Genomic DNA, 6,913 nt, shown 5'->3' on the forward strand with positions numbered 1-6,913 from the left:
TTGGCCCCTCCTGGGCCCCAATCCTCCAGTGGGTGCGTGCCCAGGCCTCCTTACCTCCATCATGATGGCCCCAACTGTGGCCTTGCACACACCAAATTGGTGTCCCATGGAGCAGTAGCGCTCTAGAGTGGCCAGCTTCCAGACAGCTATCGCAACCCTCTTCTCCCCAGGGAGGGCGCACTGCATCCAGCTGTCCTGGTGTCTCAGGGCAGGGGTCAGCCACTGGCAGAGCTCCAGGAAGGTCTGCCAGCATATCTAGAAGTTCCAAAGCCAACGGTCGTTGTCCCACTCCCCCATGACCAGTTGCTCCCACTGCTCGGAGCTGGTGGGGTGGCTCCAGAGCCAGCAGAGCACCTAGGAGGGGGCCCAGAGGACCACATGGTCTGGGGTGTCCCCAGTGCTGCAGCCAGGAGGGTGCCCACTCTGCTGGCGGCAGCCAGCAGGGTTTCTAGCTGCTGCTGCTCCATGGTCTTTCCTGTGGGCACTGCCTCTGTGGGGCTCATGGCAGCTCCACAGGCCTTGTGCTGTGCAGGCCAAGGGTGTTGGGGAGGGGCCCTTTAACGGAGTGGCTTGCTGAGGCCACTGTGCAACCCCGTCCATGGCATTTCCTGCCCCATTCTTTCAAAAGAGTGTGTGTGCGTGTGCGTGTGTGTGTGCGTGTGTGTGGACACTCTCTTTCGATGGCCTGGATGGCCCCTTTCGATGCGGCACATGGCTCTTTTGACAGCGCTCATTGACAGTGCCCGCCCCAGCCTGTGTGTAGATGCTCCCCTTCGAAAGGGCGTCTTTTGACTATTCTCTTTTGAAAGGTGCCTTTTTGAAAGAGCTTTCTAGTGTAGACATAGCTCTAGTGTAAAAGGTCCCTGCTGTATTAATTTAGGTGGAATATAGTATAGTATATAGTATAGTCCTGAGTTAACCAATGCTAAACAAGAATTGGGATTTAATATGTAGAGACCTCAGCCTGCTTAGTACTATGGCAAACACAGCATTAAAATTATTTTATCCTTCTATTCAGATAAGGAAAGGAAGGAAAAACACTTAAAAATTTTGAAATAGGAAGTATTAGGACTTTCATTTTAACAGAAAGCCTTGTTCCTGAGCGATGGGCTACACCTATTGTTTTTTATTTTAAGTCCAATTATCCATTTTCTTCCAGGTGGCATTTGGGATTTAGATGGAGCTGGTAGAGGTGGGGATATCACCTGGGTTCCTCTTTCCAGCCAAGACATCTCCCAGAATGGCAGGGGTTGGCAGCCATGATAGTGAAACTCACTCTTTTAAGCCAATTTACCTTCCCAAAGTCTGTCTTTAAGGTGTTCCAAGAGAGAACAGTGAGTGGAATAGCCCATTCCCTCACAATTTTATCTACCAATTACACCCAGTTTCCAACACATCTATTCTGGTTCCTATGACCTTAGCACAGCTCTTGATTTAAAGCAGTAGGCCTTTTTGTTTTGATTAATTCATTCTCTGTCTCTTTTTCATACCTTTTCCAATCAACATTTGTCAGAGTGCTTATGAATGTCCCCCTACCTTCTTCAGTAGAACTAACAACTAGGGTAAAATTTTAGGCTCAAGTGTCACATCACAGCGGGTGTTAACTCTGAGGGTGACAAAACAAAAAACCATGCTACTTTTTACTTATGTAACTCCTTCCATCTGAAAAACTTCCGCTACACTACACGTGAGCAAAATATTTTACTTAATAGTTAACTCTCCCACTCAGTGGGACTGACAGCCACTGTGGGCCCTGGGGCAAGGAGGGAGAGTGGCCCAGCTCAGTGCCCCTGGAATGGGTGGGGCCAACAGCAGTCAGCCCTTAGCACCGCTCAGTCTGCAATGCTGGGCTCCCCCTGTTCCTCAGAGCTATGAAAAGTGGCCGAGCAGCACTGCTGTAGTGTTTCAAGGGGGCCTGGCTGACACTCCTGCTACTTCAGCAGAACTCCCTCTTTGCGCACACACACCCCGTGCCCCCCCCCACCACTGCCCCAGCAGGCGAGCTTGCTCCCACTACCTGTACAAAAAGATAAGTAAATATAATCCTCTCTGTTTTACAGATGGGGCATACAGCAGTAAAATAATTTGCCCAAAGTTACAAATGTAATTAAAGACAGAAGTGGAAATATAATCTCAATACTAACTTTCCATCGTGGTCTATAATGTTGACAACATAACCCCTTTTCTCCTGTGATGCTTACACACAACGTAATGATGAGACAAATATAAATATCTACTTTAGGTTAGATACCCTGGCTTGAGATTTTCCAAGCTGTCTGAGGGGTTAGCATGCATATTAATTTAAATGAGTGTTGGGCAGCCAAATCCTATCAGCAGCTTGGAAAATCAAAGCCCCTTAATACAAAAAGCTATTCTGTCAAAGTGAAATCCTGGCCCCATTGACATCAATGGGACTAGAATTTCACCCACTGTATTTCTGACTTGTCTATGACTAGGTAACACTGGAATTGCCACAGGAGAGACTGTTCTCACAAGATTTGTAAATAAAATAGTTGAACTATTAGCAAGCTTCTAACCCAAACCTTTTGAGTTTTGGCACGTTTGTTTATGGAGGAAATAAATGTCCCAGATCTCTGCAACTTGTTTTATATAGTGTACTATAAGGAAGGCTTTAATTAAAGCTGTGCTCTGTAAACTTGCAAGATTAGTCTGATTTAAGATAAAGGTCATCAGGCAGATACAGACCTGACATAAGTAAATTAATGAAGCAGGACCTAAAGAATTTACTTCCATGATTCTATCCATATTTTCCTCTCAGTGATCTATTTAAAACATCTTCATTATAGATTCCTCTATTTTATTTGCATGTACAAAAATGTTACTATCATTTTCCCATATAAACAGGTGAAGAAGTTCACTGACTAATGCCTATTGGCAAATGTAACTATACCTTAAACCCAGGATTCTGAATGTAAATGAACGACAGCTGTAATATCTTCTTTTGGGGCAGTTTCACTGCAGCTGATTTATTTCTGACCAGTAAGGCTGATCTTAGGCAACCAAACTTTGACTGTCATCTCTCAGGTGAGATTAGTTGCTAGGCAGGGTGAGCTCCTGACACAAGACATGGTCATAAATGCATTATGACACAATGGCAGGCATTAGGACATTACTTGTATACAGTGGTCACCCATTTGACTTTTAATGACAGTATATGCTATGTCCTGACTACAGCATTTTTCTCAAACCTAGATAGCTACAAGCTACAATGCCAACCACCCTTTTATCATCAGAACATGGAACACCAGAACAATGTATGAAACAGGAAAGACAGTGCAAATGGCTGCAGAAATGCGGTGCTATAAGCCTGCAGTGCTTGGGATCAGTGAAACCAGAAGGCTATAGTCAGGACAACTAAGACTGCCTACAGGAGAGATGCTGCTGTACTCAGGGCATAAAGATGACATTTTTCCAAACACAGAAGGTGTGGCAATTATGTTATCAAAAGAAGCACAGAAGGCTTTGATGGGATGGGGAACCCATGGACCAAGAATCATAACAGCCTCATTCAGAACTAAAAGGAAGAAGACCAAGAGGAACTTTATCCAGTGCTGTGCATCACCAATTTGTCACAGTGAAGAAGCAAAAGATGACTTCTATGAGAGACTGCAAGATGTACTTGACAAATTACATGATATAGAAATGAACATTGTGATGTGAAACTTCAATGCCACGATTGGAGCAGAGAACACTGGCTATGTAGAGGTGATGCACCCTCATGGTTTTGGAGAGATGAACGAAAATGGAGTAAGATTTGCAGACATCTGTGCCCTTAACAACCTTGTCATTGGAGGCAGTGTGTTCCCTGAAAAAAGAATTCACAAAGCAACATGGGTCTCTCTAGATCACTTTACAGAGACCCAGCTGATCACCTTTGTATTTGAAAAATATTCAGATCACATTGTGTATGAATGATGAGAGGAGCTGATATAGCATCAGACCACCATCTATTGGTTTCCAAACAGAAAATAAAGCTGAAGAAAAACATGCCAGAAACAGCAACCAGAAGACAGAGTGACAACATCAGCCTCTTGAAAGATACAAAGACAAAGGAACAGTATTAACTTATGTTGACCAACAAGTTCCAGGTTTTACAAGATCTACGCAATGAAGACACAGATCTACACACTTAGTGGCAACAAGTGAAAGAAGCAATAACAGCAACCTGCCAAGAAGTAGTTGGACCACAAAAACCCCAATAAAAGGTATGGATCTCAACATAAATGATACATAAGATACAACAAAGGAAGTGCAAGAAACAAGCAATTAACACCAGCTACACCAGAGAAGCAAAGGCAGTGGTGCAGGAAGAATAACTAAAGTCAACAGGGAGGTGAAGAAGAGTGTCAAGAGAGATACACAGAATTTCATAGACAATTTGGTGGAAGAAGCAGAAGCTGCAGCAGCAAGTGGAAACATTAAATAGCTATACAAGACTCCAAAGAAGCTTTCAGGAAAATGCAGCAGATTTGAATGAGCAGTCAAAGACGAAGAGAGACAGGTGATAGCAGGGACAGAGCAGCAACTGAACTAATGGGCAGAACATTTCAAAGAGCTTCTCAGCAGACCAGCCCCAGAAAATCCACCAGGCATCAAAGCTGCAGAAATTGATCTTCCAATAGACTGTAACAAACCGACTAGAGAGGAGATCAGGAAGGCCACTTGCAAAGCAAAAAATGGTAAAGCCATGGGCCCAGATGCCATTCCTGCAGTAGCCCTCAAAGTGGATATCAGTACCACAGTAGAGATGCTGTTTCCCCTGTTTGAGAAGATCTGGGAAGAGGAGGATACACCAGCAGACTGGAAGGAAGGCTACCTCATCAAGATCCCAAAGAAGTGCAGCTTGAACAGCTGTGAGAAAGATAGAGGAATCACACTTCTGTCAGTGCCAAGAAAGATCTTCAACAGAATCATCCTGGAAAGAATGAAAAATACAGTGGACTCAGAGCTGAGAGACCAGCAAGCCAGCTTTTAACAGAATAGGTTGTGCATTGACCAGACTGCAACATTACGAAGCATATTGGAGGAATCTATAGAATGGACTTCACCACTTTACATCAACTTCATTTACTATAAGAAAGCCTTTGACAGCATACACAGGGAAACCCTCTGGCAACTGAACTGGCATTATGGCATACCAACCGAGTTAGTCAGCCTGATTAAGAACTCTTACGAAGGAATGACCTGCAAAGTTTACCATCAGGGACAGTTCACAAGGGGCTTCAAAGTGAAGGCCACAGTCTGACAAGGCTACTTGTTGTCACCTTGCCTCTTTCTCCTGGCGATAGACTGGGTCATGAAGAGGACAACATCAGAGAAAAGAAATAGGATCCAGCGGACACTGTGGACCCAGTGGATGACCTGGACTTTGCTGATGATTTGGCACTTTTGTTCCACAGCCACTGACAGATGCAAGAGAAGATATCACACCTTGTCGACATTTCAGCTACAGTTGGCTTGAATATCCACAAGAGAAAACCTAAGATCTTGAAAATCAACATTAGTAGTGCAGAGCCAGTTATACTGGGTGGTAGGGCACTGGAAGAAGTTGAGGTCGTCAGAAACCTGGGCAGTATCATCGACAAAAAAGGGGGCACCGATGCTGATGTGAGAGTGAGGACTGGGAAAGCAAGAACAGCTTTTCTCCTCATGAAAAACATCTGGAATTCTAAGCAGATCAGAACTCAGACTAAGATCAGGTTATTCAACTCCAATGTCAAATCAGTTCTACTGTATGGAGCAGAAACTTGGAGAACAACAAAGAAGACTGTCCAAAAAAATCCAGGCGTTTATCACTAATTGCCTTTGTAAAATCCTTCAGATCCCCAGGCCATATACCATCAATCTCTAAGACCTGTGCTCACTGACTCACCAACTTCTAGCCAAAGAAGAAATCAGGAAGAGAAAATGGTGATGGATTGGACATAGACCTTAGAAACCAACCACCACCACCACAAGACAAGCCTTAAGTTGGAACCTACAATGAAGAATGAAAAGAGGGTGCCCAAGAATCACCTGGCCTAGAGACCTGAATGCAGACAATAAAATGACAGGATTCATCTGGTCAGACCTGGAAAAGATTGCCCAAGACAGGGGCCTCTGACAAATGATCATCAGTGGTCTGTGCTCCAAGATGTAGGAGACTTACTACTACCACTAGATAGTAAAAAGATAAAGTATATTGTCATGGAAGTTGTTACATAGGAATTTGTTCTTATTATGGAAAAGAAAATGAGAAACCTTTCACACTGTATGTAGAAAATGTTCTTCTGGAAATAATTTTAGTTCAATATTCCTATCAATAGGAATGACATCAATTTGTTTGTAATCTATAACTCTCAAATAAACCAAATAATGAATCGTGTCAGTCATTTTAGATCCAAATTTAGTTAAGTAAGTTGAGAGACATTAAAAGGCACAGTGCCAAAAGTGAAATCTCTGCAAGCTGCATGGAAGCTTTTAAAAAACACTACAATAGAGGCTCAAATATACACTCCAAATTAAGAAAAACATAGTAAGAGAACTAAAAAAGGGCAACTGTGGCTAAACAACAAGGTAAAAGAAGCTATGAGAAAACAAAAGGGCAATATTTAAAAAGTGGGAGTTAGATCTAGTGAGGAAAATAGAAAGGAATGTAAACTCCAGCAAATGAAGTGTCAACAAATATAATTAGGAAGACTCGAAAGGAATTTGAAGAAGAGATAGTCAAAAACTCGAAAATAATAGCAAAAACATTTTTTCAGTACATCAGAAATAGGAAGTCTGCTAAACAACCAGTGGAGCTACTGGACAATTGAGATTCTAAAGGGGCACAAAGATGATAAGACCATTGCAGAGAAACAAAATGAATTATTTGCATCGGTCTTCTCAGTTGAGGATGTGAGGAAGATTC

General features: G+C 43.0%; 1 pseudogene; it reads left to right on the plus strand.

The window, feature by feature from the left end:
• Positions 1-1,259: 1,259 nt before the first annotated feature.
• LOC142016725 (uncharacterized) lies at positions 1,260-6,124 on the plus strand (annotated as a pseudogene).
• The last annotated feature ends 789 nt before the right edge of the window (positions 6,125-6,913 follow it).

Source organism: Carettochelys insculpta, chromosome 8, assembly GCF_033958435.1.
Source record: "Carettochelys insculpta isolate YL-2023 chromosome 8, ASM3395843v1, whole genome shotgun sequence".
NCBI lineage: Eukaryota > Metazoa > Chordata > Testudines > Carettochelyidae > Carettochelys > Carettochelys insculpta.